General features: G+C 33.9%; 1 pseudogene; it reads right to left on the reverse strand.

Annotated features, from left to right (window-relative positions):
* Nucleotides 1-23,866, reverse strand: part of LOC109091967 — a 32,659-nt pseudogene extending 8,793 nt beyond the window's left edge.
* Between the last annotated feature and the right edge of the window lie 2,748 nt (nucleotides 23,867-26,614).

The raw sequence follows: 26,614 nt of genomic DNA on the forward strand, positions 1-26,614 counted from the left end.
TTCCCCTGCTACGCAAGCTGCTTTTCTTCTATTAACGATCTGTTGATTGATGTATTGGTGACATGCATGGTCTAAAAAGAAAACAGCTTCCTGTTTGCGTACCTCCGCAGAGTTTATTATTGGAGCGGTCGCAGTTGAAGTTGTCGCACTCGCAGAATTTGCCGCTGTAGCGCTCTTCAGGATTGTCCCTCTTCTTGCACTCACAGGTGCCACACACACACTCGCCGTTATTGCTGCAGATGTCCGTGCCGTTGTCCTTGCGGCAGTTCTTGTCCAGGTCTTCGGTGGACACCTCGTCTTTTCGACATTCGCACTGCCTGCCCACACGTCCCTTATTGCACCTGAGAGGACGCAGAGTACACCGCTCACGCTTAAGTCTCTAACTTACATGTTTATGGGTCAAAGACGAAAAGGGGTTTTCAAGCATCAAAACAATGAAAGTTTAACACAGCTTTATTTTTTTTTTCTCTGTGCATTAGAATGTGTCCGGTTTAATTAATTAATTTATTTTTCTGAGCAACATGACTATCATTTGTTTTTACCATGATTTGCAGAAGACACCCACAAAAAATGTCAGTCACTGTAACAATAGTTCACATATTTTGGCATAATTTTTTACAAATATTTACAGTGTTATATTTCACCCTAAATCAACAAAAACAGTATTTTGAATAGTAAATCTTTATCAGAAGAGTAATTTTTGTTTTGCATTGTGATATTATTTTCATTGACACTGCATTGTCTTTAATGTATGCTGATATAGACAAATCATTGCATTCTAGATTTATTTATTTATTTATTTTTTACTGTGCATTAAATTAATGTATTATGATAATGAGAATTACAGAGAAAAAGTCCAAGCAATTACAATTCAATTAACAATTACAATGAGACTTATTAGACAACAATATATATATATATATATATATATTTATTTATTTTCATTGTTTATAGTAAATGGGAATTTTGTGGGAAAATATGCTTATATTCAATGAATTTTTTAAAAAAATGTCTTATTTTTATGCAAAATATATTGTTAATTGTTGTTATCGTTTACTAAAACTATTACAATAATTTTCATTAAATGAAAAAAGCTGACAAATATCTAATATAATGCTATAATAAATTTTTTGCACAAAAGAAAAAAAAAAATACTTTATTCAACAAGTATTGGAACAAGTATGGATTTTACAGATTATTTTACCGATGTGACATCAGGGATTCAACTGTAATTTTACAAAGCTATGAGAATACTTGTTGAATAAAGTATTATTTTTTTCTTTTGTGCAAAAAATGTATTCTCGTAGCTTCGTAAAATTACGGTCGAACCTGTTATGTGACATGGATTATTTTACCGATCTCGTTGCTACGTTTCTGGATCTTGATCGTGTTAGGATCCTTGCTGTCTCTGGAGGGTCAGACAGCTCTTGGATTTCATCAAAAATATCTTAATTTGTGTAAGGTCTTACAGGTTTGGAATGATACAAGGGTGAGTAATTAATGACAGAATTTTCATTTTTGGGTGAACTATCCCTTTAAAATTAATTTTGCAACTTGCTTCACCTTCCAGGAAACCATACAATGTTATTTAGCAATGAAACACAGATGTGTTTTCTGAGCAAACGCAGGACTGTTATGTGAGGAGAGACTCACCTGCAGGCTCCACACTCAAACGTCCCGTTGCCGTTATGACACATGTCACTGTTCTCGATGCCGTGTTTGTGACATTCACACTCGCAGATGAAGCTGAGCAAGATCTCCACCTCCTCGGTGAAGCCCAGGGGCTTGATCTTAATGCTTTCAGGTTTGTCTTGTTTGGGGCAGCCTTGAGCCGTGATATTAATGTTGAATGATACCTGGGAAGGCAGTGGAAACAGAAAACGAGTCAGAAACTACAGGCTGGCGGCTTCTGCTGTGGATGACAATTGATGCGTTTGTGTTGAAGTGGCTTCACCTCGTCTCCGATGGAGATGTTAGAGCACTTCCTTCCGCTCTCTCCCTCGTTCACCACTCCGTTCTTACAGTGCGACTGATAGGTGATGGTCACTCCTTCTGGAAGCTTACTGTTCTCCAGGATCACCTCTGAGGAAAGAGACTGAGATGAAACAGAAATCAGGCCAGTTCCTTTAAAGACGGCAGATATTTCTAAAGAAACTCCATCCACTCACATTGTAGGCATCAACGATGAGATTGATAACATTGCTGGAGTTTGCAGAAAGCGTGCCGACTGCAGACTTTGGAATCAGGTTTTTAAGTTCCTGTGGAAAGAGAAAAAAAACAAAAACATAGAAAAACATCCATGGATCTTCAGCACAGGGACTCGGGGTGTTTGTTTTACAACAGTCCTGTTAAACTGCAGACAGGAACTTGAAAATATGACCTTGGCGTTCAGATCTTTCCAAGCTGGGAAACTATCTTGGGCTTGTGGCTTTCCAAATACAGAGAAGTATTCAAGATGCCTGTGAGTTTTAGTCTCGCAGTGGTGAAATATTTGATATGGAATTTCATATTACAATTCAATTACAGTCTCCAGCTATGGCTCGTTCAGTGCACATCTATGGGATTTTGCTGCCTGTTTTATCATTCAGCAGGTGAATATTAAAAGACTGATCACTTAGAAAAGTAATAGCATATCTTGCCTCAAAAATTCACATACTGTACAGACAAAATAATAATAATAAAATAAATTAATAAATACATTCTGGGCAAAATATATTTTAAATATATGCTAAATATATGTTGTAAATAGTGAAGCTCAGTTAAATATATTTTTGAAATTAAGAATATATTTAGTTTCAACCTTCATATACCACAAAATATTTAAAAATGTATTTCAGGGGCAAGAAAATACATTTACAATCTTACTTTAGCCTGCATTTACATTTATGCAAATATGGATAGAACAGCCTATTAGAGATCAAAATAATGATTTAATAATGTTTAAATTATTATATATAAATTATCATTATTATGCAACATAGCAAAACAAACATTATTATTATTAACAAAAATAGCACAGAATATATTTATGTAAATATATTTTGAAACACATTTTAGAAAATGTTGATTATTTGGCCATGTTTTGCATATTTTGAGACATATTTAAAAATATATATTTGGTTTAATTTATTTCTTTTTTATATTTGGCTGTGTGGGATGATTTGAGTATTCATTCATGCAACATCAACAACGTTATGTGCTTACATTTAATACTTTTATGATTTGTGAGCATTAATGGTTGGTTTGAATCCAACCAGCACCCCAAAGTTTCCTACGTTTAGATTAGTGTGGAGAAAGACTAGAGGCCAGGTGGAAACTTTTACAAATTAGCCAAATTCTCACAGGGAAAGAAACTACAAGCTCCAAACAGAGACAAATATGAGTGTTTGTGCTCAGACACACACTGTTCCCACACACATCATTAAGATGATCATCCGCGGACCTACTTTGTAAACAGGCTGGAACTCCTCTGTAACTGCAAAGATGGTCTGGATGTTGTTTTCACTCAGTTTCTGAACCAGGTGGGCGATGGATGGGTAATCCTAGTCAGGAAAGGACATGAAAGCTCTGCTAAATCTGTCTGACATCCGATAGTCTGCTCTGAAAATCAGCTGAAGATTATACGCACGTAATAATGGCTCATGGAGTACATGTTGTTTTCTAAGTGGCATTTCCCATCATTAGGAAGCACGATTCCACCTAGTTTGCCATCGCCGGCAAAATGGAAACCTGCGTCTGTGGAGAACACCAACAAACGAGTGACGTTTCTCCAGCCGATGTGCTCCTGAGAGAGAGAGAGAGAGAGAAAAGACAACAGGAAGAATGATAAAAATGAGGCCAAGGGATACAAAGAGTGAAGGTGCAAGGACACAAATGAACAAATTACTGCAGCATTTCAATTTCAAAACCACTGAAAACAACCAAATAAGGATTCATATTCCCAGTGCATAGTAAGTAAACGTCCTCGGCGATGTTGTCTTCCACTCACTCCGCAGACAGCCACTTGCATGATGGCATCAAACCCCCCCTCCGGTGAGTCCAGGTTGCCAGATATCTGCTGGTTTCCCACCAGAATGTTGAACTGCTGTCCGTTGCTGGTCAGTTTCAGCACGTTCTTGTAGCTGAAGGGGCTGGTGCAGTTTTGGTCCACTGTGCAGGGGTTCAGGAGCTTTGCTGGAGTCGTGCTGATATACGGCATCACCGTCTTCTCCACAAAAGAGCCGAAACCTGTCCGGAAATGAGCAAAGCAGCATCTTAGCTTGAAATGCATGCCTGCTCTTGTCTCTTTGGCAGTGTGAGGAAAGTTTTGATTATGTCTTATTTTAGCATTTTATAATAATGTTATATTCTAGTAGTGCTGTCAAACGATTATTCGTGATTAATCGCATCCAAAATAAAAGTTTTTAATTACATTGTGTATTTATTATGTATATATACACACACACACACACACAAAAAAAAAAAAAAAATAATGTGTATATAACGTTTATACATTTATATATTCTTATATTTTATATTTTTAATATATAAACATAACATATTTTTCTTCTTAAAACTATACATGCACGTGTTTGTATTTATATATACATAATAAATATACACAGTATACACACATATATTATGTAAACAAAAACGTTTATTTTGGATGCAATTAATTGTTTGACAGCATTAATTCCAAGTCAAGGTTTTCGTAGCAGGTTTCATGAAAATTAGTTAAAAAGAGTCCAGAAAAAGACTTTATTCAAGTGTGTTTATTTCCTCTGTCTTTCAGCATTTTCTCAGTAATAAGAGGTGTTTATCAGCAGGTGTCTTACTAACTAAACACACACTTAAAGGCCTCCCTGCAGTTTTCCACCAAAAGGGGTTTAACATTTGAAAGAATTTAGTATAATAAATTATAATAATGATCTAATATTAAATTTCTAAAATACAATTGTATTACAATAGCATATTTCTGTCTTCATTTTTTTTATATAATTAATACAATTATTATAATATTTAATTTTAATTTTATATATTGTATGACTAAATTGTGCCCTGTACTTTAAATAAACAATTTAAAAATAAAATCAATTATATAATTATACATAATAAAACACTTGTTGTCAGTTGACCATTAACCAACATCAGGGAACCATAAACATATAAACTTTCATTAGATATAAAATAAGACATTTTTAATGGAAAGATGTATGTGGTTTGTGTAAATTAACATTCAAACATTTTATTTAAAATATATCCTTGAAAGCTTTTATAGACTTAGACTTGTGTGTGTGTGTGTGTTTTTTTTTGTTTGTGTGAGTTAGTATTTGTGTGTGTGTGTGTGTTATTACATGTTTAAAGCATGTATATAATAGAGGCAAGTGTTTTGTTTTGATTTTATTATGATGTCTGATGTTATCTTGGACATTTCCTTCATCAGACTAGTCCCTAGGTTCTTGACGTTCTCCAAGTCATCCTTCATGGAGTAGGACAGGTCCATCAGATAGTACAGGTCTATGGGATAGTCCTCTGCCCTCTTGAACTTCAGTTTGATATTCTGAGGTTCCCCTATAGGCATAGCACAACAAATCCATTAGTATTCCCAAAATAACTTGCACAGATCAATAAAAACCAGCAAGGATTTGAGATTGTGAGTTTGCACCAGATCTGAGGTTGAGGCTGAGTTTCTGAGGCTGGATCTGAGTGATGTCCTCGGGTCGGAGTTTCTCCGCTCCTTTCTTGCGGTTGGTCACTGCTTTGTTCTTGAGGATCTTTTGGCTCCCGTGAGGGTTCTCGATCCTGGCGGCGTCACAGCCTCTCTTCCTGAGCGACTCCAGCTCATCACAGCGCGCCGACGTCGGCTCTCCCTGCTTCAGAAACTCCTGATGGACAGTAAATATAACAGCTGTTACTACTTGTATTATGTGATCTAAGCATGTCAGATTACTTGAAGATGTTGATGAAACACAGATCCATTGTAAAAATATTTTAGTGCTTTAAAATGTTTTTATTTAATTGCTTCTTTTGTCAAGTTTCTTGTTTCCTTCAACATCTGTTTGTGGTGAATTACCTTGGTTTCTTTTTTATGAATATTATCACTGTGATATTGTGAAATTTTATTGCAATTTCAAATAGCTGTTTTCTAAGTGAATATCTGTTAAAGGGGTCATATGATGCAATTTCAAGTTTCCCTTTCTCGTAGGAGTGTTACAAGCTGTTCGTGCATAGATAAGATCCCTAAAGTTGCAAAGACTAAAGTCTCAAACCCAAAGTGAAAGCGAAGCTACTTTGTTTGGTTTTCCAAAAGAGGACACGACTAGAAATCAGTGGTTAAGTTGTATTTCAACACTGTTCCAGAACAGTTCAACCCAAATATTCAGATGTGAGCAGCACATTTTATGGAGCAAGAGGACTGTTTCCTGATTCTGGGATGCTGTGCACAAAGGCTGTTTCTATAAAGTTGGGCAGTTCAGACTTTGCAAGGACAGTCTGCCGCTTCTGACTCACAGCCTGTAAGTACGTTTTCATATTTAAAGAATTTGCCACTGATGATTCAAACGCGAGTTTTGAGCAGTGTAGAGTAGTGCTTGTTGTTTGTTGTTTCTCCGATCACAAATGCAGACATATGTTTTATGTTTATGCGCCGCGATACGCAATGCAATACGTAAAAAGACAGTACAAGTCATTATAATCAGTAATGATGTCCCCACTGGATGCAACAAATGCCTCGTTTGTAATGGGTTTTACTGGTTTTGTCTCGTTGCTCCGGGACACACAGCACCACAGTATGGTGAGGGGCGTAACTTTTCCGTCACACGCTTGAGATATTCGGCCAATCACAAAGCACTGGATCGCTGACCAATCAGAGCACACCTTGCTTTTCAGAACCATGAGCTTTGTAAAAATCGACGTGTTTCAGAAAAGCGGTGCATAGAGGAGCAACGACGTACGCAACGATAATGTACATTATGTGGAAAATAATCTGTTTTTTGAACCTTAAACTGCATAAACAAATTGCATTAATACACCAAATACACGTTCTTTTTAGCAACGTCATATGACCCCTTTAAAATGTAATTTATTTCTGTGATGCGCAGCTGTATTTTCTGCATCATTACTCCAGTCTTCAGTGTCACATGATCTTCAGAAATCATTCTAATATGATGATTTGCTGCTAAAAAAATTTCTGATTATTATCAATGTTGAAAACAATTGTGCTGCACAATATTTTTGTGGAAACTTGTCCTTGCTGAATAAAATTATTAATTTATTTAAAAAAATGAATGGTTGTGTTTCTCATAGAAAACAATAAAGAAATGAAGCACATCCTATACAATTATAAATGATTTACTGGTTGTGTTTATTATAGAAATGAATAAAGTAATGTAGAATTTTTTTTGAAATTATTTTTTTTTTTTGTTTTTCTGAATTATGGTACCTGCAGTACTTGTTTGAAGTGCATTATTTGTTTGAATTATTATTAAAGGCATTAAAAGCTTAGAAAGCTTGAGTGTTTGTTTGATTGTTTATTGCTATATTGTGTCAAGAAATGTGTTTGAAGGGTTAAAGAACAGAATAACCGTGGCATCTGAACGCTACTCACTGTATCAGTGCACCATCCACATTTAGCCCCCACTTGTATGCACTCGCCACAGGACAAAGCATTGGCTTTGATGCACTCGTTGCCCTCTGCAGAACAGAAGAGACGGAGAGCATTTCACATCTACAGCTTCCATTCATTTCCATCACTCCGGCTCGCTGTAACTGGAGCCAAGATGACTACTCTGTGTTTTCCATTATGGATAATGCTCCGACCGCGCTGGGTGGAGCGAGCTCTGAGTAATGACATCAGTATTTAACCGCTCGCTCTGAAGAGAGGACGATTAGTTATCCTCATAGAAACCCAGTGCTTATTAATTCTGAAGGAGTCGGACAGAGTTACAGTACACTAGACAGAAATACACTGCATTAGTGTTAGAAACAACAGTGATGTGAGAGTTCATCACATTACCTTGCTGTGCGCTGCTGCAACAAACGATCCCTAATAATGCTGATATGAAAAGTAGCTTCAGGTCCATCTACAACAGAAAGACAACAATTATAAGCAGTGGATTCACTTTCAAAACAAGCAGTATAAATGATTATACATAAATACATGATTTAACATGACTGAATGAACCTGAAATCATTGGACTATGACAAAAAAAAAAGGTAAAATGAGAAAAAGTAGACTTTTAAGATAACTGTGGCACAGTTTCACTGTTTACATAGTATTACCATGATATTTGGACATGGTATAATAGTAATGCATTGTTTTCTTTCTTTCTTTCTTTCTTTTCTACATGCTAATACTATGGTATTTTTAAAATATATTTCACTACTATGGATAGCACACATGACTATTACAATCAATAATGATTGGGTAACTTAACTTAATGCTTTTGATATAATGCACTGTTGGAGAAACTAGTCATGGCTTTTTCTTGAAAACACCGGAAGACATCCACCACTCCAAGCTCAACTGTTGTTAATGAGGCAGTGGAGTGATTCATTCTGTTAATTAATCAGTTTGATGTAAATTACATACATTTCACCTGAGGACTGCTTCTCTATTTTTGTTTTCTGTTATTCTGCAGGTTTTCTTACACCACTCCAGGGATTCCCAGGGGTACTAGAGCACGGACGCATATGGGCTTTAATTCTATTAACCAACTAAAAGACACAGAATTAAATGTGTATATGCACTACATGTGAGTCCACGTCACACTAACAAGAAACTACACTTCTAACCACAGTTTGAGAGCTGTAGGTCAACCACAGAACTTTGCAAGGTTTTTTTTAAATGTTCTTGGAACTTCGTATTCAGGAAATACTAAATCATTGAACTATGTTGGTAACAATATAACTTGTGACCATAGTTGTCTAACTATGCTTTTGGAAAACACAAATCACGTATTGTCTGTGTTTTCTACTTTTGGTTCAGTGTAAATTAATTAGCCCTTCTTGTTTCCCTCATTTGTCTTGTGCATTTATTCTGCTAGTTTTGTTCAGTTCTTTGTTCTCATCATAGTACATTTGCCAACTCTCTACCAACTACCAACTCGTTTCCATCCAGTGAGCCAAAGAGAACAAAATAGTCACTTACTGATCAACTGGCGCCAAATATCACTAAGAAAAAGGTCATTTGCTGCAGTAGAAGTCACTGTGGGTTTTTTTCATAGAAAATAAATTACTTGTGCCTCAGAGCATGCAGGCGAAATGCAATAAATGTGGTCATGATTTATCTTGCTTTCAGTCATGTTATGCTGTCCCATTGCGTAAAGTCACATCACTTTTTTAACGTGCATTGAGGAATTTATTCAGTAAATCTAGTTCATGTTCATGTTTTCTCATTGGATAAAAAAATTATTTAGTTAATTAAGAAATTAAGTTGAGATCCAACTAAGTTTGTTTTTTTTATGTGCATTTTTAGAATTTATGCACATCTTAAGTGTTTCCATTCAGCTTTTTTTAATGCCATATTCCAAAATGCACATAAAAATTACTGCTCATATTTTCAGAATGATGACCTTGAGTTCACTGGAGGTCATAAACCTTCATCACCCAACAGAGCTCATCTATTCTCAGCTCCTGCGAGAGGAACTGCTGGGCTTATTTAAATACCGCCTCTCAGATGCCATTCCTGGGTAAGAGTGACCATCATTCACTGCTCAGACCGTTTCTTAGTGGCTCTTGCCCTGCCAGAAATAGTGCCGACTCCTTTAGGCAAAGGGAGTTACTCGAGCGGACAAACAATATCTTTAAAAACTCAACTCAATAGAATACTAGAGAAATACACTGTAAAAATAAATGAATGAATGAAGGAACAAATATTATTTTCAATTTATTTATTATATATTTTAAATATTTGTTGTGACGTACTGTATGTTATAAATAAATAAATATTAGGAAAATACAGAACAACTGTAGAATAAATATTTTATTATTTTCTATTTTTTTATTTTATATTTTATATATTTGTCATTGTGATGTATGTGTTTATAAATAAATAAATATTAGGAAAAAATACAGACCATCTGTAGAATAAATATTTTATTATTTTCTATTTATTTTATTTTATATTTTAAATATTTGTTGTGATGTACTGTATGTGTTTTAAATAAATAAATAAATAAATAGATAGATAGATAGGTAGTTTATGTTATAAATGAATATTTATTAGGAAATTTAGAATAAATATTTTATTATTTTTTATTTGTTTTATTTTATATTTTAAATATTTGTCATTGTGATGTATGTGTTTTTAGATAAATAAATAAATACATACATACATAAAATAAATAAATATTAAGAAAAAAATACAGACCATCTGTAGAATAAACATTTTTATTATTTTTTATTTTTTATTATATATTTACCATGTGTACTCTGTCCAAGGATATTCTGTCATTATTGTATTCTGATTACACAATGACTCAAACTTATTTATTATTAAATATTATTAAAATTATAGGTTATTTTAATCTATAATGATTATGAAAAATTCAAGTTCAAAAATTCAGCTACAATGTCTACAACTACAATTTCTCTGTAGTTCCTGTAAGAGTGATCTCTCATTAGATTCAGAGCACTTTAGCCCACTGAAAGCATAGATGGCTGTTGTCTGTCCTGCCAGGTAAAGCATTATTGATTAGTGTGTCCCATGAGGCCGTGTGTTGTGTCTGGCTAATAAATGATCCTTTGTTTGGCTCCACATGTTAGTGAGGGGTTCAGAAGCACTTTGGATGCAGCGATGTCTTCACTACAATGAAATCTATTGAAAAGTATGAGCGGCTAACATTATCATGTGCAAAAATAAGTTTCCTCATATTGAAGTAGAAGGCTTGACAAATGTTTTCTTTCCTGTCCTGATATATTCTTAAAAAACAGGACATTAAATAATTAAATAAAAACTTCCTGGAGAGGAACATACCAACCCTTGAGAAAAAGAAGTGGATATGCACTTGTAGTGTACGTGTACTAACAATTAACATACTATTAAATTAAACAAAAGGCCACTTACTTACAGAGATACTTTTATGTCTATGCTCTTTAGTATTTTTAACAAACTTTCAATTAAGTGTATAAATGTTGAATTTAGTTCATTTTAAATCTTATTCATGCTTTAAAGACATGTTACACATTTAAAGTACTTGTTATAATTCTCACTGGTTTTTTAGTTTTTTTGTAATTGTTATAATTCTGGTAATCGGATTGACGGCTCAATCAGATTGAAAAAAAACGTTCATATAAACACCTTAACTGATCTGATTGAGCTCGATCCGAATGAAATTTCAATCGGATTGAAGGGGGTGGTTTGTTCCTCTTCTAATACAATTAAGAGTGAATGTAAACACTTGATCGAATTTAACCACGAAACTGAAAGGACTGTGCATGTGCAATGACGCAGAAATAACGTAATGACGTATGACACGCGGAACGAGCAGCTCTTCCTTTTGAATAAAGTGTTGTATAAATGCGTGTTGGAGCAGGACAACCTTGTTTTGTTTGATAGATAATGTGCAAGAAGTTTTTGGTGCGGGGAGGGGCTTTTTTTTTTTTTTTTTGGATACTCACTCACAGGCAACCCATTTTGGGTGCGGGGAGGGGCTTTTTTTTTTTTTTTACGTGTAAACGTGATTCTGCTGTTAAAAACCATGTAGGAGAGTGTTTATTATGCACAAACAGTGAGAAACTATATTATCTATGTCACTTTCACTTTACACTTTCACTATTTGAGCAGTGTGTGCATGTCAAAAAATCTGACATATAAACGCGCATATCAACCCGATCACTTTATTTAGCGTTCATGTAAACACTACAATCAGATTCATCAATCGTAATGAATTCAGTCCCGATTGAACCAAAAAGTGTGCATGTAAACGTACTCACTGTATTGTGTTATTTCAGATTACAGATTAAAGTTAATATATTTCAAGTGTACTAAATCACTTCTTAATTACAAATGAGTAATAACAAATATATTTAAACATGACAGACATGACAATTTTTAATAGAAATTACATTAAAGTATATTTTAGTTTACACTGAAACAAATTTGGTATGGACACAAAAATTGCTAGATTTAAACAAGGACATAGAAACAGCAACAAGTTACATTTAACATGAAATTTTGATGCAGAAAAACCATACTCCAATATTCAGTTTTGTTTCCTACTTTGATTTTTTTTTTTAAATACAGTGAATAAATATATACTAAAGTTCATGCATTTGCATTTAATATAATTTTTCCTTTTTATTTAACATTTTTTTTTTTTTTTTTTTGATTGTCTGAAACTTTACATTCAGTTTGCACTTAAATATTTCCCTTTAAGCTTAAGTTATTAAGTCCCCCAGCCAAATATTTTACTGTATGCCATAGTTCAACGTACAAAACCATAGTAAAAATGCACAAACCTAGCACCCAGCAAGGTCTACAAATAGTATATCATTATCCAAAGGTGTTGACAGATGTTCATAACGTGATACCGGCTTGATGTAAGACACGTCTGATGCCACTGAATTACACATTACATTAAAGGCTGTTCCAAAGAAATCACAAATATAACTAGTGCTGGAAACAAAAACACCCTTCTGCTCATATGGGGCGTCCAGGGTGAGGCTGAAATGCCTTTTACTTCCCTGCTAAATGTAATGCATGTGGTTTCCATTAAACTCAATGGGCAGAGATGAGGTGGCTTAGAGGAATTTCTCCCTTTAAACGCTAAAGCGAGCCACTGTGGGACCTGCGGCAGCCCAGATTAAATCACAAGTAACTCGGTAACACCTCTGAAAGTTGTTAGGCTGTGTCTGTTGTATAGTGTTGTATAGTTTGTTTAATTTTGTGTGATTTAGTGTGTGTTTGTGTGTGTTTGTGTATGTTAACGGTTCCTCTCAGTGTGCTGTTTATACACGGTGTGCAGACAGCATGTCGGGCAGAGAGACCAGATTAGACCGTGTGTCTCTGAGAGTTTAGCTCTGTGAGGTCACACCAAACGCTTCCCGTTACACTGACTACAAGGGTACGTTTACATGACAACGATGTGCTAAAAACGGAAAGGTTTTTCATTCGCATTTTGAAAAGTTTTGCATGCAGATGGGATCCCTGTTCAGACGGATCTGTGAAAACGACTAAAAACGCTGTATTACGCTTGCCAGGCCAGTAGTTTGGAGATATCACTTTGTAAAGAAACACTACGCAAGCACATAATATGCACACACATGATCTCACAGTTTTCACAAATTCACGTTGATATAGTTTACAAAGAGATTATAATCATATCTTTTATAAAAACTTGCACACTGAAACCCATTTTTAAAACTGTGTTGCAGGCCCCCAAAACACTGTTGTTATGTAATTGACCGGCCAAATCACTTAAAATTTTGTTAAAAATGATGTAAACACCCCCTAAATGACAAAAAAAAAAAAGTTTTTTGTTTGTTTGTTTGTTTGTTTGTTTGTTTTACAAAAACATGCATTAAAAGGCATTTCATACTTCAAAAAAAACAAACAAACAAAAAATTCAATAAACAGCAGGTTCCCATTGTGACAACTATCCCCGTGGTGTCCTTTAATACAAATATAAAGTGTGCATAAGCCTTATTCTGTTCTTTTTTTTTTTTTAATTCAGTAGCAAAGAGTCAATTAAGTCAACACTTATTTTTCATTCATTCAGCCCAGGTTAGTTTAATATTATGTATACACTATTGTAGTTTTGGCTTACATTGTGATGTAGGTTTTATTTGTACATTTGTAGTTTTCATTTTTGGTTTACATTTTTGTTTTTGTTTTTTATATTGTTTTGTAGTTTTTATTTTTATTTTTAGTTTTTTTTTTATTTTTTTTTGTTTATTTCAGTTTGACTTTTTTTTTATTTTAATTTTTTTTTAACAGTTTTAGTGTTAGGTAACAATGATAACCCTGATCCAGTCAAGAAAAACACATTTTGGGTCCTAATTAAGAGTGTGAACATAAACCAACTTGTAAAACACCATTTAGGTGTCAAACTAAAAAAAAATAAAAAAGATAAAAAATGACATGGTCATTACTCTGTTTCTGTTCAATGAGGTTTCACAGCTGGACTCAGGAATGCTGGGGGGAGGCTAAAGAGACCATCATGGGAATTATAATGCTATCTACACAATGCTCTGGTAAAAAACGGTGTGGTCCAAGACACAGATAATATCACAACAAGACTCAGCTGTTGCTGAAGGTCTGTTCTTTTTGACCAGAAGTCAACTTTCTTCTGATCCAACTGTAATTTTCTTTGGCTTATGAAGATAACACAAAGATAAATGCAAATGCAAATAATAATAACAATAAAAAAAACACTCAAGAAAAACAGGAAAGGGCAGCTGTTCTCTCCAGGACACTGAAACCTCACCTCCAGTCCAGAACAAAACTTCAAACCCCTCAACCGCTGCATGGAAAGCAGAAACCCCTCTTTCTTCTCTGCTCTCTTCCCTGTCTTTTCCATTCTGGACTGGGACAGAGGGATCAGAACTAACTCCCACGAATGCCCCATTCAACCTCTGTCCTGAAACGAGGGCCAAACACAACCATGAGATAATGTCTCTTTAAAACGGGGGAGCGTGCAATGAGCTCCAAGCTGAACAATCCGTCTGCAGCTCTGAAGAAAGTCTCTTGACTGCTTCTGTTGCTCATTTAAAGATTCATTTTTGGTCTTCTCAAGCACTCAGAAATTTTTTATGTACTCAATTTGTGACAAGGACACCATAAAATAAAGTGTAACTTCAACAAGGTACAGTTGTTTCAGCGTAATTATACAAACAAGTACTGAGCATTATTATTTAACAGCATGTATTTACAGCATTAGGGTTAGGGCTTGGTTTAGGGTTAATTGTTTGTAATTATGAATAATTTACTATTATTATTACTATAGTAAGGACATGTAACAGGGGCACTTTGAAACGAAGTATTACCGAAACTTGTGTATGCATTAAAATAATGTATAATCATTTATTTAAATATATTTTTAATTACACGTCTGTTTTACATGAGCCTAGTATGTTAGTCAACACATTAAAATGAAAGCATAAACAAAAGTTTAAAACAAATTGAACAAATTTGAAATGTCCTTGAAAATTAAACATTTAATTAGACATTATTACAAAGTGCCCGTCATTGTGTTAAAAAACACAGTCATGAAATAATCTTTCTTTAAATACCCTTGAGTGGCATTTTGTTTCATTAATGTTTTATTAAGATTTTTTTTTTTTTACTTGAACTATTAATGCAAAAATAGATATTTGAGGAGTCCTACTTTTGCTGAAACATGAGCATTTCAGTTTTCTTAATAAATTACATGCATGCTGTAAACCAATATTATTAATAAAAAAACGAATATTTTAGGTCAAAGAGGTTTGGCTGACAAAAACAATGCACTTGCAAAACTGACCTTATGCTTGACTTTCAAACAACAAAATCGATTGTGAATATTGTTAAATATCAAAGAGTAACGCTCTTTCTAAGATGGACATTTAGGGGAATATTGACCATGCTAATGCTCGAGTTCAAGCCCATCCTTCACAGTCATACTGGATCAATACCACTTTCTGCTGTACTTGACATTACTTAGCCAACCACAATTCAACAACGACACAAATAGTACAAGATGTATGTAATCACCAAGCAGCAGACAGACACCAGCATAAGAAACAAAGAGAGAGCATTCATTGTGCAGGCTACTACAAATAGCAACTCGGTTTTTACATTTCCAAATATAATGCCATCATCCTTTACTCATACAAATGTAAACACCATGATGATAGGGTGTTATGGTCATTGCTAAAAGTGTTCAAAGTGTTTTTTTTTTTTTTTCTTTAGTATGTTGCGATATGGCTCTGGGTGTTACTGGCACACGTCACTATGATAAGGCTTGGGTTCCTCCTTTAATGTAAATCAATGGGATTTTTTCTCATTCTGTCGTTTTGACAGCACATCTAAGAATGGCTAATCAGTAGCACTACAGTAACTGCCTGCAATGTTGTTATACTGTAGTTCAAGCACCTGGATTGATGCTAAAAGTCATCTTACAAATATTAATATGTGCCTGTGGTGACATTTCTGCAAAATTACATTACACTGCATCTTAAACATTTTGCAACATGTCCAGTGGGTGGCAATAAAAGTGCTACAGCTTTATCCAAAACAGATGAATGTGAATCTTGCAATTTTTTATTACACTGGTTGTTGTACATTTTGTGGCAGTTTGGAAAATAAATGTCTGGTAAGTGGTGCTATAATTTTTATTGTGCCTGAAAACAATGTACTTTCTACACTGACCGTAAATGTAACCAATAGTTTTAACTTAAACAATTGTGAAAAAAAAACGCTTTAGCTTGTTTCTACAAGTCTTTTAGCTGTTTTTTTGTTACTTGTTGTGATTCAAGGACTTTGCAAGTGCATGCTGTACCAGGTGGGCTTTTGAGCAAGTTTACTATATCAGAAAAGCTGGTTATGAGATGCAAACTTCAAAATGTATTAGTTTACAAGTCATGCACTACAGTAAAAGTGTTTCAAAGTCATCATAAAATAGCATTTTGCAAGGAACCACATGAAAATAAGTCTTTATTATTCAATAATCTGCCATTGTTATCATAATTTGTGTGAAAAGAAACTGTGCGAAATGCCACGTGTGTTTATTTGATCCTTTTTGGAGTTTTGCAAAAATGTAGGCATGGGCACGTTTTTTTTGTGAAATGCCACGTGTGTTTACTTGATCCTTTTTGTGTTTTTGGATAAATGTAGGGGTTCCACCCTAAGCCCAACCCCTTCATTTCATCTTCTCCACCCTCAGTAGTCAACCACAAACTATACCTTCCTCCTAAAAAACATACCAGGAATCCCCAAGATGTTTTCCCAATGACCAGAACAAAGACTTCTCTGCTAGTATCAGTCAAATGCAGCCGAATTAATCAAACTGAAGGCTGGGTGAGAGTTAGACTTGCAAACACATAATGCATAGACTACACTGAGCATGATATATTACGCCTCTGAGACCTGAAGCTGGCATTACAGGGTTTAGGGCCGTTGTAATGTTACTGCTTCTGCCTGACTAGTTCCTTTTAACCGTTGTGTTGGCTTTCCAGGAATCGTTCCTATCACACATGAAACCAGCATGCAGTTTGGCAAACATCCAGAAACCCTTCGCGGTGAAGACCTGCCCATGAAAACCAAACCACCAGAACCTTTGTCATATCTACCAATATACCTGCCCATGAAAACCAAACCAGAAGTGGTTTTGTTTTATCTTATATGAACAAGCTTAATTGACAAATGTATAATAAAATAACAAATGAAAAATGTTATGCACTGTATTTCTTTCATAGTGAATCCCCTTCAGGCTTGAACTGATCTGATTCATATTCCACCTAGTTGATGCATCACTGAGGTCAAGTGCATGATTTAAGTGGTTGGAAAATGGAGCAGTCACATGCTCATCTATCATTTTTATTATTGAATATGAATGAATAATTCACTGTAATGGAGGGGATGACTCAGCGGACAATAACACTTCTGAACAAAACCTTTCAGTCATACAAGGTTAAAGCAGTTCAATGCCAAGCCAACAGGTTACAGCGGTACAGTTAAACTTAGTTTGCATTAGGTATCATGCTAATTAACTGTGAACATTAAACAACAACTGTCTACCATTTATTAATGTAGATTAATGTTTAATGCTAAACACTAATGTTCATTTCAAATTTATGTCCATTCGTAATTCATAGTTTATTGCATTAACTAAACTTAACCTACAGACCCTTGTTGTAAAGTGTTACCATTGCAAGCGCAATAGAGCTGTCAATGTCTCGGCAGATAGGGAGGCTTATAATAGTTTAGAGGAAATGGACGTTTTTTGTCTAAGATCTGTATTGGTCTCTTGGTCAGTCCAATTTTGGGCAGTAAAACAAAACTGAACAAGTAAGGGTACAGTCAGGTGGTCGTTATCACAAATCATAAACCCAACAGGAAATGAGGACTGTGACATGAAATATACATTCACGTCACACACATTATCTATCTTGTGACACAGCTAAACAGGATACAAGATGAACAAGATAAAAGATGTAGGGAATTGGTTTCCTGGGACAACAGTTATAACTGTAATGTTTTATTTATTTATTTAGACCAGTGTTTGAAGTATTTAAAAATTGGAGACTGAACCTCTGATTTAAATCTATGTAACTATATTTTCATACCATGGACAATAAAATGTACAGTGTTCATGTATTGACAGCAAAACATAAATCATGTACGTATTTGCAAATATACATATGTAGCAGGTCCTTATTATTACTTTTTTTAATCAAATATTTAAAATAAATTGGTTGAAATAATTGCTGTTGACTATCACTGAGATTATGTTTTCATTCGGATTTATTTAATTCATTTGACTCATTTACTTAAATTGAAATTATGTCACTTAATTCTGTTCAGTTAGAAATCTGGCAGAAACTTATTTCAAAGGATTACATGGTAACCAAGACTGCACTTTAAAGCCTTAAAATAAATACAAATTCTGTAATTATTTAACTATTATTTATGTAATATTTTATTATCCACTGCAGTTTTCTGAATGTGCTATGACTCAAAAAAAATACCAGGAAATATGTCCAAAATGCAACATTAAAGGATCACAAACAGTCTTTTATACTTGCACTACAATCCAAATGTTCAGAATCCACAGGAAGCCATGTCACGTTTTTATTCAATGATCTTCATCTACAACCTCAGTAGCAACTTTAAATCATACAATCTTCAAAAATCCTATATTTGTTGCCTCAAGAATCGTTTTGACCAATGTATGTCATCGCATGCTTTTTGGTGTTCATGTGACATGCCATATTTCAGGTGGTGTTATATTGCATGCATCTATATAATGGTGCATGGTTGCAAATGATTGCCACTGTACATTTTTCTACCTATTAGTAATTTTAATTTTTTATTGTTGAAGAGTGTTAATGTTTATAGGGTTAAGAGATTTGCAATACTGTATACCTATAAAACTGTGAAAATGTAGCTAAATAAATATAATTGGGATGTAAATGTTTTGCAAATATTTAATGTTTCTACTGTTTACTTTTTAGATGCTGTCAGCCCTTCCATAATTTAGCTTTTAGCACCCCCCCCAAATTTACATATTGGGGACCCCCCCCCCCCCCCACCAATAATTCTATATGCAATGCAGCATTCTCCGTACAGCAACATTCCAAGTACAAAAGTTCTACCTTGTTGTTCGGAGACTGATTTCTTTCCAGTGAGTTTCAATGTGAGATGAATTACTCCCAGTGACATTAAACTGTTCTGAAACTAGTTCAAATGAGGGCAACTGAATTAAGATTAACCTTCCTGTTTGGTGAGAATTTATCCCAGATGAGGAAGAATATAATGTCTCACTTTGTGAACTGGTTTTCTTTTTTTGACAGATGCGTCTGAATGGTTCTGCATTTCTACCCACAGCTGTACAACACCAGCTGTTCACTGTGCCAAACTTCACTCACCTGATCCCAAAATAATGATACTGCATGCCATATACTTACCCAAAGACCTTAACAAACCAGTTAATGCTCACTGAAGAGGTAAGAATAATAGTACACCTTAAAATGTTATGTGAATAATGTAGCTGCTAACACATGGAAATTATTTGCATATGCATTTACTGCAAAGCACATTTTTTGGGTAAAATAGTTTTCTGTTCTATTCCCTTCACTCAGCATGAACAACAACAGTTGTTTTCAGCATTTTTACTCATGACAGACTGGCAAGAAGATTGGTTAAAACGGTCGAGAGACCAGCTACACAATCCTGCATTGACCACATGCCACTGCAGGTCAATTTCAAGCTAATTTACTGTGTGACCTCCGCTGGCTCACATGAATACTGCTTACATTGTACACCGGCAAAGAAAGGTTCTTTCTCATTTGCTGACCGGTAAGAGCAATGAGAACCGAGATCAGACAATAACAGAAGGCTCGAAGAAAACAGGGAGGGGACAAATAGTAGATCAGATTAGACACGGGACTGTTTTGCAGACCAACATCAAACAAGAGATTTTACCAGTGGAGAGGAGATAGACACACATTCTGAGCTCCTTTATCACAACATGAAAACATACATTTGAGAACAGAGTTTAAAACAAATGTGCCCACAGTCACAGATCCCAATCCTTTATAAACCAAAATATACGCATTAAGAATACTGAAGAGTAATTTTCTGAAAAGCCAAATGTTTTGAGAAGAAAAGGGCATTTTAGAGCCGAGTTCTTCCAGACACATGTGTTTTAAGATTTAAGTCTGACAGCTTTACAATGGCCCTATGATAAAGTAACAGACACGGAGAACAACATGCAATCTTTGTGACATTTTTAGGCAGCACAAAACGGTCTACAAGGAGAAATGGGTAGAGAAACTAAAGTGTCTCCAAAGTGTCCAAGCAACTTGCATTCATCCATTAAAATAATGGTGATCAGACTGCCAGAAATGTCCAAACATGACAAAAAATAGTACCACAGAACCAATGACATGGCTGTGTGTGAAACTTGTGTATACTCACACGTTATTGTTTATTCAGATATGAAATTTCAAGACATGTAACCCCAGGTTTGATGCCATGATGCCAAATTTCTTTGACTATTGTGTACTGTATACTTGATCATACTTTGTCACATTTAAATATAAAGCATTATAAATAATGTAAAATTAATAATCTTGATTAGATTATTTTAAATTAAAATATAAAGCATATAAAGCAAAATTTATAATCTCCGGCTACTTATATGCATTTTTTTGTGACTTTGGGGAGCTTGACAGCTCCTGGCCACCATTCACTGTCACTGTAACATGAGGAATGAAAACAAATCTTTGCAAAAAAAAAAAAAAAAAAAATAAAATAAAAAATTGTATTCCATGAAAGATAATTATCCACCTTCTTCCCAATGAGCCTATAGCACTTGTGGTTTGGGGACGGTCCACTCAAAATGACTAAAACAAATAATTTTAATTCATAAGGTAGTGCTACAAATAATCCTTCTCTGTCAGTTTGACTGAATGAGCTGTTCATTGTCCTTCATGTTCTATTTTCAGAAGTCAGGAGAATAACACAACTCTTGGTATTTTAATGTGATGTAAAATAACAAGAATATCTATGGCGAGAGCTCTTTTCAGTCTGCTGAAACAATATGAAAAAAGCCAACAATATATCCCATGAATAATTAACTAGAATGCACTAACAATCTCTTGTTTTTTCTTCCTAAATCCTGACGTCTCTTCCAGGTTCGATTGTAGACATATATTACTCCAGTGATATTTAACATGTTCTTAATGTTGCTGCGGACAGAATCTAGCTTTAGGACTTATCCATGGTATGTTGAAAGTAATTTGTTAATGCTTTTGTCCTTTTAATGTTAGATGGTTTTAGGGTGAGTAGAATAATCTCACCCCATTGTACTCAGTCTTTGAAAAAAAACATATTATTGTGTTGATAGAGCAAAACTTTTGCTTATTATTTAATGTTTAACGGAAGTTACTTCCATTATTCATGCAAAGCGTCATGGGGTGAAGTAAAACAGTGGATATGGTTTTAGAACAACAGAAGTAAATAATGACAGATTTATTTTATTTTTTTTGTAATCCTTTAATCTGGATTTTATATTTTTTTGGGTTAGTTCTATTCCTGGATCCAGGACGACTGCCAAAAAAGGTCTGGAAAACAATGACTGGATCTGTTCCTATGAATATTTTTCTACTAAGATCAGAACTTTTTTTTGGGTTAGTTCTATTCCAACACTAAAGCATTATTATCTACATGTTACTATGGATATTTTTCTATTAAGATTTTGGATAAAATTGAAGAATTGTTTGCTTTTAGTTGAGCTTTTGATCTGAACTCATTTATTTGAGTTTCATCAAAAAATAAGCATTTGAATTTTAATACCTTGGACCAGGTAAAGCAGTCAACAAGTGTCCAGCATTGAATCGAAACTCCAACACTTTCCTTTGCATTTGCACTTAAACCTCACGAGAAAACCTAACCACTAATTTAAAGTTAGAATCACGAGTGATACCTTCATATGTAAACTATTTTAATCATCTATAAATAACCAACAAAGCAGGAACACAACACATGATTGTGTATTCATTCTCAGAGAGGACACAACTTCCCAGCACTTATCTGTCAAAAGGAGTTGCTGGTTAAAGGTCCAAAAATAAAGTTTTTTTTTCTTTCTGTCCAGCAGCTGTTGTGAAGGTCAGAGGTCACGTACTGTCAGCGAACAGATGCTACTGACCACACACCTGATTTATTCCACCTACACTGAGTCTCACGCCCATTTACTCCTCTGCTGTCAGACGCGAGGTTGTTCTAAAGCACAGAGCAGCCAGACGTCCTCTTCTGATTAAAATGTGTACAAGAGTGTCACTGCATCCAGTGAATCAATGCAGACGGCTTCCTGGAGTTTTGACATTTTAAAGGAACATGTCAGCTTTATGAAGCAGACTTGCTTTGGTCATATTTGAGAAATTGATTGTAGACAGATATCTTTTGAGTGTGTGTGTGTTTCTCTAACTCATGTTTTCCATTTGTGTCCAATATATACCCTAGTTATACAGTAAAAGGAAAATGTGTGTAGATACAGTATACAGTCATTCTGTACTGTATAGTTAGTCCAGATGAACACCATGGCCTGTGTTTAAATACTGGATAGCGGTTAGATGCATTTACCTAAGAAAACAGATGAGCGAATCCATTACATAGTCATGTAACCTATATTACTAGCTCAAAGTACTTCTTTTTGTTTATTTCTCATTTCATTTCTTATTTACACAATGCCTATGATTTCTAAGAATCATATTTTTTTCAAAGTCCAAATCAAGTTCTGGTCACACTTTATTTTGAGGTCCAATTCTTACTATTAACAAACCATTAACTATGACTTTTGACTCAATAAAATTCGCTGCTTATTAATAGTAAGGCAGTTGTTAGTTTAGGTATTGGGCAGGATTAGGGATGTAGAATACAATCATGCAGAATATGTGCTTTATATAGTACAAATACTCAGCCAGTACGTGAATTACCCAAGTTCCACATGAAATGTAAAGCTTGAGCTCTAGATTTTTTAATGTAAAAATGACAATATATATATATATATATATATATAACTAATCAAATGAAAATAGTATAGAGGCACAAAATGATAAGAAAGATCATTCTCTCTATCAACACAGTTGTGCTGCATTCATATTGATATAAAAAACAGATGGAACATTAAACAAAACGACAACAAAAAAATGTCTGCGAACCTTTTTATCCCCTGTTGTGTGCTAGAAAAAAAAAAGAAAAAAGAAAAAGAAGGAAAAAGCCAGTAATGGTGTCTGTGAGAGGCTTTAGGAGTAACCTACCAGAAGAACAACATCTTTTTATAAAGCACCTAAAATATCTTCGAGACGAACCGTTACTCGAGACACACATCTCTCGCTTTAAATAACACTCACGTCTGATTTAAACACCACTTTCTATAAAATTAAACCCCTATGAAACTGCGTCCTCTCACTCGGCGGGCAGCATTCAGACGGTAACTTTACCTTTGGGCTTTTATTACTAGTTTTCTCTCTTCACTTTCGAAGCCTCATAGGGGTCTTTTGTCAACGTGTATCCTTCTGTTTCTCTTTAACCCTAAAAGAGCTTCTCTTAAATCCTTCAGTCAAAACAAATCACTCCATCCTGCGTCCGTCCGCTGAGAAAACAACTATTCCACAAAGTCCGCTGGCCGCATCTGTCGTCTACGTGTTTGCACTGGAAAGAAGAGCTGATGAACGCTGGATGAAAAACTATGACGTCAGCAGACGCTCACACAGGCCCCGCCCCTACAGGAAATACATCCGACGTCATCAGCTCTGACTTATGACGCCACGAGCAATCTCAGTCCAACACTCAATAAAAAACTTCATAATAACTTTAATAATAATAATAATAATAATAATAATAATAATAAAGTTCAAACAATTAGATTATGATTGAGAATGCTATTTATTTGCTTGCATATTTATTAAAGTGTAATCCTTATATTTTATGAATTGTTATTATTTTACTTTATTGATACATTTGTTATGAAAAATATCATAACATGAGAAGGTCCATCTGTGAAGTAAATCTATACATGCTATTTTCATTGGAGATTGATTGATTGATTGATTGATTGATTGATTGAAGTCCACTTGTTTCAGAAACAAGTAGTTATTGTGTGTACTGATCAGTGTTATTTTAATATTAATGATAATATGGTAATGATAATATTGATATTATTATAGTTTTTATTACTAGTTTTGAATCGTTTTTTAAAATGTTTTATCAGTGTAATTTTAGTTATAAAGTTTTAGTAATTTTGTTGTTTTTGTCATAATACTATATATAAATACAATTATAAATTCTAGTATATAATTATAATTATAATATATATTATATAATATTAATGTGTATTTTAAAAATGTACATTTTATTTATAATTGTAATGTTATTTATTTTAGTTGTTATTTAGTTATTATTAAGTTATCATGATAAAATACAAAGTTTGTATATATTTTATTCTAGTGAACATCTTATTTCAAATTTACATTTTAGTTTTAGTTAATTATAATAAAGCAGATACTGATGCGATTTAGACTAAACCAAGTGCATAACCAATTCTTCAAACCATTCAATAGTCATTCAGAAAACTCACTCGGCATTAAGTCAAAAGCAAATTTAATTGTCATCTATTAATATTTATAAGAGAAATAATTTATTTTCAGTCCAGTGGTGTTTTCAGGTCTCTTGTGTCATTTGATTGTCACATGAAATCATTTGATTAAAATTACTAATATTATTTGTACTGTATGTGGAAGTCTATTAATATTCCCCCAACCCAGAGATGGGCAGTATTTTAATTAAATGTATCTGAAATACGTATTTAAATACTAAATAAGTATTTTGTAATTTTGTATTTTGCTGGACAAAAAAAAACAAACAAACAAACAAACAAACAAACAAATAAATAAATAAATAAATAAATAACAATAAAATTAAATTAAATAAAAAAATCAAACGTAATGTGTAATTAAATACTTTGAGAGAAAGTATTTTGTATTTGAAATACTCAAAATACATGATCAAGTAGTTAATTTTATTATCAGACAATACAACATATTTCTTCACAAAAAAAAAAAAAAAAAAAGAAACAAACAAACAACCCCCCCCACAATACTATTTTTACATGCATTTATTTAACATAACAAAAAAAAAAATAATATTTATAGTCTCTTTTGAAACTGTAATGATTAAATTGTTTACAGTTGCACAGGATTAATTTTTGACAAACATAAATAGCGACAAAGCCTATAAATAAGTATCATTATAGTAAACAGTTTTTAAAATGATCACTATATTGAACATATTGTCAGGGTTAAAGAATTATGTTGCATAAATATGTTGTTATAAGTTTCAAAAGAAGTGAAAGAAGCATATCTTTCTCTTGTAAGTGTATCTAAATGTGAGGGCACTGTCCCTATCCACATTGCTTGTACCAATATTGTTTGTATTTTCAAATGACAATTAATTTAAATGCAGCACAGTATTTTTGTATTTTATTAAATGGATGAGCTTGTATTGTAATTTTGTAACTTTTTTTGATGTAATTGTGCCCAAACAATCATATCATCACTCTGTTTTTTACCTACTTTCTTCCTGTAGTTAACAGAAATTGTCTTGCTTTTTTATTATAACTGTATTAATGGTTACCAGTTTTAGCATGTATAAGTACACCAAATAATAAAACTTTGATTCGTAGTAGTATATGAGTTTTGAAGGACACTGCTAAAAGTGACTCTCTATATAAAAATATATCTTTAAATAAAGTATAACTTCTAAAGAAAAGGGAATAAAGAAGAGAAGTGAAGTCTGAGGGAAAGAACTGACATAAAAGTGACTCTCTATATAAAAATATATCTTTAAATAAAGTATAACTATATACATATATATATATGTATTTATAAAAGATCTGGTTTGAAACCAGGCTTCATGTTGAAAGTATTGGGTGGCTGCATTATTAAAAGGATTGATAGAAAAAGATCCTGTATTATGTGCAAAAAAAAAAAACACAGAAAACCTTGCTATGATTACATAAGCAGAAGAAAAAGAGACGTCCAGAAGAGGCAATGGAGCTTTCACAATGAATCCTGCCTGAATCTGAAATACATTCACTGTCTGCTGTGGAGCAGCTGGAAACGGTGTAAAGATGTTGCAGGTTTTAATATTAATGTGTATTATTTCAACTGACAGTTATACATTTAAATCACACATTTCTTTTGATTAAACTGTCAGGCAGAATAAACTGAAATAACGTTGTTTTCGATTTTAGGACCAATAGGGTCATACTATCACATGACTGATATAATAAATGATCTTTTATTCAACTTTATCACAAATAGGGTCTAACAAATTCTTAGATGAAATTCTTCAGTGTACTGCTCCAGTGTACCATAGTAGAAACTGCCTTAAAATACAACAGCTCAATATACTATTTATCATCTATAGTGACCA

Source organism: Cyprinus carpio, chromosome B24, assembly GCF_018340385.1.
Source record: "Cyprinus carpio isolate SPL01 chromosome B24, ASM1834038v1, whole genome shotgun sequence".
NCBI classification, from domain to species: Eukaryota; Metazoa; Chordata; class Actinopteri; order Cypriniformes; family Cyprinidae; genus Cyprinus; species Cyprinus carpio.